The following is a 10,884-nucleotide window of genomic DNA, read 5'->3' on the forward strand; positions in this document are numbered from 1 at the left end:
AAGTGTGACGGGCCATGCGGGCAGGAGGGGTGGCATTCCTGGCCGCTGTCTGGGTGTGGGAGCAGGCAGGGCAGTCCGGCTTGCCTTGTGCACAGATCCCGGTTGACAAGGGAGGCTGCAGATGCTCTGGCCTGACAATGACACAGCCCTTCCTCTGAGCAGCTCTTCCTACACTATGAAACTCCTCTGTGCAGAGCTTGCAGAGCTCAGCGACATCTCCGTGGGCGGTCCCTGAAGAGACCCTGAGTCCTGCTATCGACAGACGTATTGACTTTCAAAACCACAGTGTTGGAGCCTCAGGGCACTCTTTGGCTCACATTTCCCTTTTCAGTCTATAATGCCACAAAGGTTCAGAGAGACAACTGGAAAGTCAGACAGCCCTGCCTGGCTGAGTACTGAGGAGTGGCCTGTGTCTTGAAGGGAAATACATTAAAGAGATAATAATGGTAGCTAACATTCAGGGCGCACCTGTGCCAGGCCCTGTTTAAGCTGCTTGGTGGGCATAATATCATGGAATTCTCACAGCAGTGCTGAGAGATGGGTAGTATCTGATTTTACAGGGCAGAAAATTGAGATTCAGAGAAATGAGATGACCTATCTAAAGTCATACATCTAGAACTTAGAAATTATATTGGATTCCTCTGGAACCAGAAATCTTAATTTGCTTGGCTCTTTCAATGTTGATTTGCTTTATAAATGCTTTTCTATGTGGGTTCACTTGACAGTTTTGCTATGATGAATGGTCCATTGGGGTTCTTACCTTGCAAAGAACGTATGTTAATGTATTTGATCCTTACAAAAACTTTGTGAGGCAGGAAGAATGGATCTAATTTGCAATTCAAGAACACAGAGAGGTAAGCATCTCACCCAGTGTCACACAGGGAGCGGCAGAGGCAGGACCTAAAACCTGGGTTTTCTGAAACTTGGTTGGATGTATTCTGATGACCCCCCAGGCTCTCTCCCTGGAAGCCCCAGATTGTTCGGTGGCCAGAGCATAGGCTTACGTATGCAGCCATCTTGGATGTCAGTCCTCGCTTACAGCTCAGAGCTGTGTGGACCTGTACTAAACAAGTCTTTCTGAGGTCAGGTTTCCTTGGCCATAAAATAAAAAGAATGGTAATACCCACCTCGTAGTTATTATGAGCACTTGGTGTTTCCAATGATAGAAGCTATTACTTTTCTTATCCTACAAAACCTCTTCATCTAACTGTTCCTGTCTGAGAAAGATCATGTGGAACAAAGCCATCGTGACTATGATAGAACCTGACACTCCTACCAGCTCCAGTGCGTTTCATCCTCTGAGATTTATAGAGAACCTACCTGTGCTCAGTGCCAGTTTTGTGGGTCCAGTGGAAGATAATAATGCCATTTGGTCCCACTGTCCTGTGGCTTCTGGCCCTTCAGGCGGAGAGGTTGGGCTCAGGCTGCGTGAAAGACCCTACCGACCCGTGGTTGGCTCCAGGGTCTACACAAGCTTTGACCTGCTGTCCCTCGCAGCAACTTCAGCTGCTCTCCTCATCACAGTGATATTCTCTTTGGTCTTCTGGGACTCCCACCAGCATCATGAATCAAAGCACTGCCTTGTTTACTCGTGCTGAAGTGTCCTCACCGCCTCATCAATCGTAAAAGCAGCAAAGGGTGTGCTTTGGCTTTCTAAGGAAAGCTCCAGACAGCACCAGAAGGGGGGGGAAAGGTGTGGGGGCGGGGAGGGGGGCTTAATTATCAGCTGGTCCTTGGCCCATCACTCATGCTGGAAATGTCTTTACAGCTTTATTTGGGTTGTGTCTCTTTTTAAATCCTAGTAAACAGCCGTTAAGCTACAAACCCTCATTGCTCGGCACACGGAGCCCCACTGGTTTTCAAGCTATTATTTTAATAAGGCCTATTTTACAATTAAGGCACCATGGGCTTTAAATTACATATAAAATAAAATGTGGGAATTGAAGCATTAAGTGTGTGACTGCCGTTAGAGAAACAGCAGCCGCTCTTTGTGGTAAAATGCTGTCTGGTGTAAAACGAATAGAACAGAAGGCTGGGGTTCTGTACCACAATGATAATAAAACACACACACACACACACACACACTCACACACACACACACTCACCATGAGAAAGGCCTGTTCACTGTTCTCCAGTTAGGCTTTAGGATCATGTCTAAATGGAGTTAAATAACAACAGTAGCGATACTATGGACATCATTAACAATAATAGCAGCCAACACTTTCTGAGCACTTACTGAATGCCAGGCACCACTGGGAACTTTCTCATGCACGGTGTCATCCTATCGACAAGTGTGAGAGGAAAGTGCCAGTCTTCTCCCCATGACAAAGAAGGACATGGAAGCTGGGAGTGGAGGTCACCTACCTGAGGTTTCAGTATTGGCAAGGAACAGAGCTGGGAGCTAAATCCAGGTCCACCTCACTCCAGACCCTATGACCGGAGTCATTCTGCTTGCAGCCCAAACCCTTTATTTTTAACAACAAATATTTATGAGCACCAAAGCTTGGCACTGGGCAAAGGAAACAGCCCTGGCCTTGAGCCTGTGGTGTTTATAATCTAGCAGGAGGTGCCAGGGATAAAAAGGAAACAATTGTATACATTTGTGACTGTGTTTATGGTTTTATGAAGGAAACCGCAGGGTGTAGTGACGGGGAATAAGGTGGGAAGTGGCTTGTACTTAGAGTTAGGGAAGACCTCTCTGCGGAGGTGGTGTCGAAGCAAAAGGAAAGGAGTGAGGAGGAAAGAGGACCCAATGCTGAGATGAAGCACAGCCCGTGCCACAGCCCAGCAGAGGGAAAGCATTTGGTGACTTCAAGGAACTGAGGGAGACGGTGAGGTTGGAGGCTATTCAGTGAGAGAGAGTAGATATGAGGATAAAGAGGCAAGCAAGGGTCAGCCCAGTCGTGACCGCACTAAGGAGATCGCTGCAGTCTAAGTCTTGGGAGAAGTTTAGGCAGCGGAGACTCACGCTCCAATGTGAAACAGATTGCTTGCGCTGCTGGTGAGAATGCAGTGGATGTGGGCAAGAGTGAAAGAAAGGAGACAAGTCAAGAAGCCAGGAAGGCCAAAAGAGTTGGCAATGGAGATAGAGACTGAAGTACTGAAGCTATATTTTGGAGGTAGAAATAGCACAGTATTTTCAACCACCCGTCTTCCACGGTTCCTATCAGACTCTGTGTTGTCCTGTCGTCTGGTCCTCGTCCTCCCAGAGGAGGCTCTCTGTTCACTCCCTCAAGCAAAGCTTCATGTTCCAAACTGTGCTGCCCCTCCCTTCCTGGAATGTCCATGGGTTTGTTAAAGAGCTTTGCTAGTCTTGCCAGCCACCAACTCCTCCCTCCCGTAAAACAAAAATATGTTTTTAAGCTACCACCCACTCCTGCCACCCTCCCTGTTGTTGGCTTTTAAGTCCAGAGGGTTTGAAAAGGTTTGGAGGATTCTTCTGTATGTAAATGAGCTATATGCAAATCACACCTGCCTGCCTCTGTAGACAGACAGTGATGCCACAAACGCTCATTTGTCTTTGCAAAGCATCACAGCCCCATGGGCAGGAGGCTTTTACAAAAGAGCACTGAGGCTTCATCTTCTCCAATGGCTAAGGATACTCTGGTGGCAAGCATTCATCCCCCTCAGAAGATGAACCTCCTCTCCAAGGAACAGAGGGTGTGATCAGCTGTGTCATAGTCTTGGAAACTTGTCACTTTTTGCCCATAAAATTCAGCTCCTGGGTGGTACTGAGTCAAATTCATTAACATCCGACAGCTGTTCAGTGGCTTATGGAAAATGACTTACAGCTTCATGGTTTGATTACCAGTTTGGTCTTTCACAGCTGGAAGCTTCCTTGGCAACCATGACAGAGATCCCGGGATGGGGTGAAGGACCGTCAGAAAGGAGTGGTCCTTTTGAACTCTTCTTACATCTCAGTGCTAACAGCAAACCTGCAGAGGCCAGTGTTGGCAGGGTGGAGCTTAGAACCTTCCAAAGATACTGAATGTGGGTCTCTCTCTCTTAATGCCTCTGAAAGTATATCAGGAATATTCTCAGCAGCAATATCTATTGAGTTGTTTGTCAGGCTCACCTTATGGAGAAGGGATCTTCCATTTTCTAAGACCTGATTCTCTTACCCCATCAATCCACATGCTTCCTGTGGGAGAAACCATATTTCTGCAATGAGCTCTCTGCCCTGGCATCAGCTAATGGAAGACCAATCAGACTCCCTCGCCCAGGAAAGTAGAGCTGAGATTAAGGTCTCAGTGGGGCTGGTCTCTTGAACAGAGGAAATAGAATTCTACTAGCTGGGGAAAATCATGTTTTGCCTCAGGTGGTGCTGGGGAAATTAGTGCTCTCTACCACAATAGACAAATCCCAACTCTCAGTAGCTTCACAGTGTAAGAGTATATTTCTCATCCATGCATGGAGGCATGACAGCTGAACACACGGCCTTCAGGTAGCCACAGCAGGAGAAGAGAGCGCTGGAGGGTCACAACGGATGTTTTTTAAGAGTCAAGCCTCACATCACTTTCATTTGCATTTCCGTTGGTCAGGAGTAAATGAGATGGTCCAAACAAGCATAACTACATGCAGCAAGGAAATAGAGGAAATGCAGTGTCTGGATGCTAAGGAAGAAGAAATGTAGTGAGCATGTAGCGTTGCTTCAGCACATATCTGAACCTGCAAACAAAGAAAGTCAGTCCCCGAAGAGAGGAGGAAATGAAGTAGGCACATGCTGCAAACAGCATCCCTGTGATGAGCTCCCGTAGCCACCTGAGGCAGTGCAGGGGGCCGCTGTACTTACAAACAATGCGTAGCATACCAAGATAGGCTTGAGCATCCACTGCACAATGACTCTTTAAGACTCTGTTCAAGGTCAAGCCCAACTCCTCACAGTGATAAAAGGGAAAGTTCTACATGCTTACAACTCAGGACTTCTAACCATAAATGACCTTGAGGATACAGGCATTCCAGTGTGGTGGAGGTCTGTTGGCTCAGGTTTAGAAAGATGCAACTTTTCATACCACCAGCTGAGAGAGTACCCTTCAATGCAATCATGATTTTTTTTGAAAAGCATACTGTCCTTCAGCAAAGGTCATGCTCATTTCCATTGCAAACATAGGGCTGTAGAACAGGAAGAAAGCCTGTGTCCAAGAGCAGAGCAAAGGAGGCAGTTGTACCGTTACATTGGGGAAGTTCTATGTGTAGCTGGAGTGGGTGGCATCCTGGGTATTGATTTCACTGGTGTCAGGAGAACCTCACAGGTTCTTACTGTCCGACCCTGAAACCCCATCCTAAGAACTTCATTCATTCTCATGGTTTAAGTCTTTACAAATTTCCGCAACCTCATCTTCTTGCACTCAACATGCCAAAGCTGGTGATAACTGTCAGATTCCCCAGGCTCACTCCAACCTGTCACATGCTGTCCTGCTGTATCCCTCTTTCTTCCTGTAATGTCTGTGGTCTCTTCTTCTTCATGGAAAATTCCACTCATTTTTCTCCAGCCCTCTTCAAAGCCTTCCTGGTATGGCCAAAGATGATCACTCTTTCAGTGGAACCGTCACCTCCATTATTGCTCTGTCTTGGAATTATTTGCTTCTTAGTCAGTCTCCCCGTCCCTGCCCAGCCCCCCAAGCCCTAGCCCGGGCACTCCTTCAAGGCAGGATTTTCATCTTACTTGTATTTAAATTCCCATGGAGCCATCTATTATCTGACATATAGTAAATGCTAAGTAAATAATTGACTAAATAAATGAATGAACAAATGAACAAATGAATGAATGTATGAATGAATTGTAAAAAGTTACCTTTAGGAAGGATAATCAATCATGTCTTAGCAAATATATAAGTAAGTATTAATCAATTTATTTGAGTTTTAGGGTTGTCGACGAAAAAACACCCAGACTAAGAGAAAGCTTATAAGAGTTTATTTGAGTCAAACTGACGACAATTGCTGGGAAGCAAAGTCTCAACAGATTGAGAAAATATTCCAGAAAATGGCCATTTTGTAACTTATTTTATACATTAGAATCAAAGGAGGAAGGTACATGAAATCCATTGATTGTAGATGAAGGGGGTGGGAGAAAGCAAAGCGGGGAAATCTCTGGGATTGGATAAAAAGCGAAATGGAGAGACACACTTCTTTTACGTTGGTGGGTACAGGATAGTTAGTAGCATTTTACAGCACATAGAGATGGTATTTGGGGAACAAGATAACAATGAGAGATTCTATAGTTTCCTACTCTGGTATGGTGGGTTGTACCCCCTGGGGGGTCTAGAAAGGGATTATTCTGACATTCCAAGGGTATGTTATCTTAGATGCAAAAAGACAACAGATAGACTCACTTATGGTAAAGACTGACCTTTGTCAAGGAAGCTACGGGCCGAGGATGTGACTTCCCTCCATGGCCCACCTTAGTTAGGAATTTTTATGTTCATGTCATCCTACATGGTTATTTTCAGTCTCCTGAGCTTGTCAGGTTTAACACGTAGCCCCTTTTCCGTCCACAGTGTAAATGAGGACAGTTTTTGGTACTGCTGCTAGAGGCATTTCTTTTTCTTGTCTAGCTTTACCACATGGATTACTCAGACATTCAGCTCCTCCTCAGCCCTTTCAAAATCCATTTACTCCATTTACAACTTTAAGTTTTTCTGCTCTACCTTGCAGTACGGTTTACTTCTGTCTCTTGCTCCTGAACTTATTGACATACTTCACAGTATTAGAACATGGTTCCATTGGGAAGGGACCATGCTTATCACAGCCCTCAGCATCCCCAGTGCCTAGAACAGTACCGGGCACATAGTAGTTTCTCAATAAATACTTGCTGAATAAATGAAAGAATCAACAAATCAGTAATTATGTAAAAGATTGAAGTCCTTCCCATTAATATGCTATTGATGTCTTAGAGAGTAGTCTGGGTTTTAGATAACATTTTCCCCGCTGTTATAAGAGAATGATAAATTGGTTTTATCTCATTAAAATTCTGATCAGTGGCACACTCTATTGAGAAGAACTCAAATTGTGTTCAGTGGAAAAAGAGGACCATGATTGATTAGTGATGTCTGTCATGGGGAAAGGAGGAAACAACGGTAAGGCATCTTTATTCCTGAACTAGAGAAAATCCCAGGGTAATATATTATACATAGATTACATAAGTAATACTTGATCCTGTGGTTTAGGCTGTAACTGTCTATGGAAAGTGGTGAGAAGTAAAGGAGGGCTGGGATGATGAAAATGTCTGCAGTGCCCAGGTAACATGAATTTGAAAAAAACAAAAATTGGTAAGAGGTCTTTAAAACAAACTGGTTTAAAAACTTCTATTCAGATATATAAATAAATCTATTTATTTAAATTGTGAAAGCACTAAAATATGGAACTGTAAAAAAATAAATAAAAAAAACCCTGCCTATCCAATCATCTTATACATAGACTGAAGCAAGTGTTTGGATGTCTTGGAACAAATCAGTTTGAGATTCTCTGTGGTTTTCGTTGGCGCCATTCATCAAATATTTCCAGTATTTCTTCTGCTATGTACATGATAGGGTTGCATCCTATTTGGCCCCTTGAAGTTGGGTGTGATCATAAGACTCACATTGTCAATGAAATGTGAATGGAAGTGACATGGGCCCCCCCGTCCCCCCGCTTTGGCCAAAAGCCTGTAAGGGCCAGTGTCTGACTTGCTCTTGGTCCCTCACACAGCACCCAGCAAAGTTCCAGATGGCAGGGCCTTCAGCTTGACTCCCTGACTGAAGAAAGCATGAAGCACAGCAGAGTCTCCAGCTGATCTGTTGCAGACATAGAGCATGAACAGGAAATCAACCTTTGTTAACATTTTAAGGTACTGAAATTTGAGGATTGTTTATTGCTACAGTATCACGGAGCCTGTCCTAACTGATATCCTCTCCAAATGGGGAATTTATGATATGTCACAGTGCAGGATAGAGATAAGACTAGTCGATAAGGACCAGTTACTTGGCTAAGCGTCTCCTTCTCTAAGCTAGCTTCTGTTCATCTGAAATATTTAGGAAAAGAATCAATAGAGGGAGAAATGAAAGCTCTGCCTCCCGCTGCTCCTGCCATGATCCTTGTGCTTCAGCCGAACAAAGCAAGGCACCATTCTCTATAATCACCCCAGGCTTTCTCATTTCATGCCTTTGTTCCCACTGTCCTCTCTCCTTAGAAAACCTTTCTGTCACCTTGTATCCAAGTTACTCCCATCTCCCAAGGACCAGCTACCAGGCCGACTCCTCCAAATGTATCTTCCCACCAGCTAGGCATGAAGTCTTCCTTTTCCCAAACTCTCAGAGTTCTCTATCTATTAATATTATACTTTTCATTGTCTACCATACAGGTTCATTGAACAATTATGTGGCCAAATGGAGAGAAGAAGGAAAGGAGAGAAAGAGAAAAAGAAGGAAACAAATTTAGGGACTTATGGGTGGCAATGTGGAAATAATATTTGCAAATTGGGGAAATTGGTCTTTGCCTTTCTAGTTTATATTTTGAGCTTCCCTCTAAAAACTCCGTATTCTAGTCACCTTCTCTGCTACCCCACTTTACTTGTTTCCCACAGTTGCCTTCTTTTCAGTACACCTTCTGATTAGTTATGATGGGTTAGTTGTTCAGATAAGATGCATCCTTGCTATGGGGTGAAGGACTCTATGATCCCTCTTGATTAACGTAATGCATACTTCTGTTGGCCTTCCCTTGGTGGCTCATACTACACCTCAGTGGTAATTCTAGGTCTCCAGGATACACTATTTGAAAAATTATAACTTTAATTTCTTTAGTGGCCCTTTGGGAAGACACAAACCGATTTTCACTTCCCAGTGCACAATGAAAATTCCAGATCTCTTGTTCAAAAGTGATTTAGAATTTCAAAATGGCCACAGCAGAGCATTAAACCAAGAGTGAGGTCCCTCCAAGTATGGGGCTCTGGGGAACTGCACAGGTCGCAAAGCCACGAAGTCAGCCCTTGTGTCGGATACAGGAGTTATCGAAGACTTCAAGTCCTACAATGTCAGTGACAGTCAATTCTGGTGATACAGAAATCCTCCCTACACTGGCAACACCTTCATCTGCCTCCTCCTATTGACGAGGTGTGTCCTAACTATCATATGAAAGCATGGACTTCCAAGAATCTATTGTCTAAGTAGTTTGATAACCTTCAGGAATGTTGCCTGCTAATCTTTGTTCTCTGCAGAGAAAATGGGATGCATTCCAGGATCAAAGCAACAGCTTCACTCAGCTTCTTCCAACCACCCTTCAAGATCCTGCTATGGATTGAATGTTTGTGTCCCCACAAAATGCCTGTGTTAAAACCTAATCTCCAAAGTGATGGTCTGTAGAGGTGAGGCTTTTGGGAAGTGATTAAGTCATGAGGGTGGATCCCTCATGAATGGGCTTAGTGTTCTTATAAAAGAGACCACAGAATGCTCCCTTGCCCCTTTCACTTGTGAGGACACAGAGAAAAGACAACTGTCTATGAATTGGGAATCAGGCCCCCACCAGACATCGAATCTGCCAATGCCTTGGACTGCCCGCCTCCAGAACTGTGAGAAATAAATTTCTGTAGTTTATGAGCCCCTCAGTCTATGGTATCTGTTATAGCAGCCCAAATGGGCTAAGACAGATGCCAAGGAACAGTTTTGATATGTCCTCATTTTCCTTTAACAGTTTGTCCATGTTCATCTACTGGAGCACTTCTCTGTTTCTTCACAGAGTTGAAAGTTTGCCCACATCTTCTAAGAACTGTGGTCTTGATGGTCTGGGAGTATGTTTTATTTTATCTTTAAAAAAAATTCTTTTTTTTTTTTGCCCTACCTAAATCAAAGGGAGGTCGAGAATACTTTTAGCTTATGTTGTCTAACTCCTCTACAGTTCAATTCCACATCAAGGTAACAGAGAAACGGTGGCATGTTCTCCAGTAGGGCAGGCCAGCAGGAGTTCCCAGCGTGGATCTGTGATGCTCTGTGATCCATTTACAGCTTTGGAGAGTACACCACACAGGGGAGGACTCGTCTGCTCCTGTTCAGAATTCCAGGAAACACCAAAAGATTGCTCTAAGACCTGGAAGTTATGTTGCTATTGTCCTTGCCCTGCCTTTGACAAACTAAGTCAGTAAGTTTGGTGAGTGACTGCACAGTGCAGGTGAGGTCAAAATGGCGTCCTCGGTCCTCAGAGGGCCAGGTTGCTCTGTTAACTGCACTGCTCATTACAGGCCTGTCTGCAGTGGTCAGACCAGCATCCTTTGTGATGGATATCTCTGTTATATCAGTTATTACATTTTGTTTATAATCATCCCTGGAGTAGACCACACAACCTCTTTCAATCTGGTGTCTCACAAATGTGCAACTGAAGACTACTGGAACAGTGGCGTGGGAGCCAGATTATCCCGGCTCACACAACTCTGCTCAACCCCTCATTCAGTGATGTGACACTGGTAGCTTAGAATCAGCCACAGTGGGAGTATGTACCACAGAAATCAGCAAACATTACAAATCAGGGCTTTTGTTTTGTTGTGTTTTCAGAGAACCAGCATATCAATCGATCACACATCTTATATGAGAGATGTGTGACTCGTTTGTTTAATTATGTATCCATTACTGCATCCATGATGCAGTCAAAAACATCTATTGCTACATAGTTTATTTCCCACCCTAGGACATTTTCAAGAGTGCAAGGGGATGCTATTAAGAATTCCACCAGCACAACCCAGGGTAAACAGAGACCATCTTGGGCAAGCTGGAATGCGTTGGCACCATCTTATATTGCCTCCTGGCACTTTGTTCCTTATTGGGAATACAACAGACGAGGGACCTGATCTGTATCCTTCTGACATGACAGCCTAGTGGGCTAAAAGAATATATCAATAAATAACATTATTGCTTCATCTCC

The 10,884-nt window shown here is 44.3% G+C and overlaps 1 long non-coding RNA gene across 2 annotated transcripts in view; it reads left to right on the forward strand.

Annotated features, from left to right (window-relative positions):
- The window catches only part of LOC117016799 (uncharacterized), a 179,967-nt gene extending 170,609 nt beyond the window's left edge, over positions 1-9,358 (forward strand). For both annotated transcript variants that reach the window (XR_004421965.1, XR_004421964.1), the window contains 2 exons: positions 7,687-7,825; positions 8,339-9,358. This is a non-coding gene — a long non-coding RNA (uncharacterized LOC117016799). The remainder of the gene's footprint in view (positions 1-7,686; positions 7,826-8,338) is intronic.
- Positions 9,359-10,884: the final 1,526 nt, after the last annotated feature.

The sequence above is a fragment of the Rhinolophus ferrumequinum genome, chromosome 24 (genome assembly GCF_004115265.2).
Source record: "Rhinolophus ferrumequinum isolate MPI-CBG mRhiFer1 chromosome 24, mRhiFer1_v1.p, whole genome shotgun sequence".
Taxonomy (NCBI): Eukaryota; Metazoa; Chordata; class Mammalia; order Chiroptera; family Rhinolophidae; genus Rhinolophus; species Rhinolophus ferrumequinum.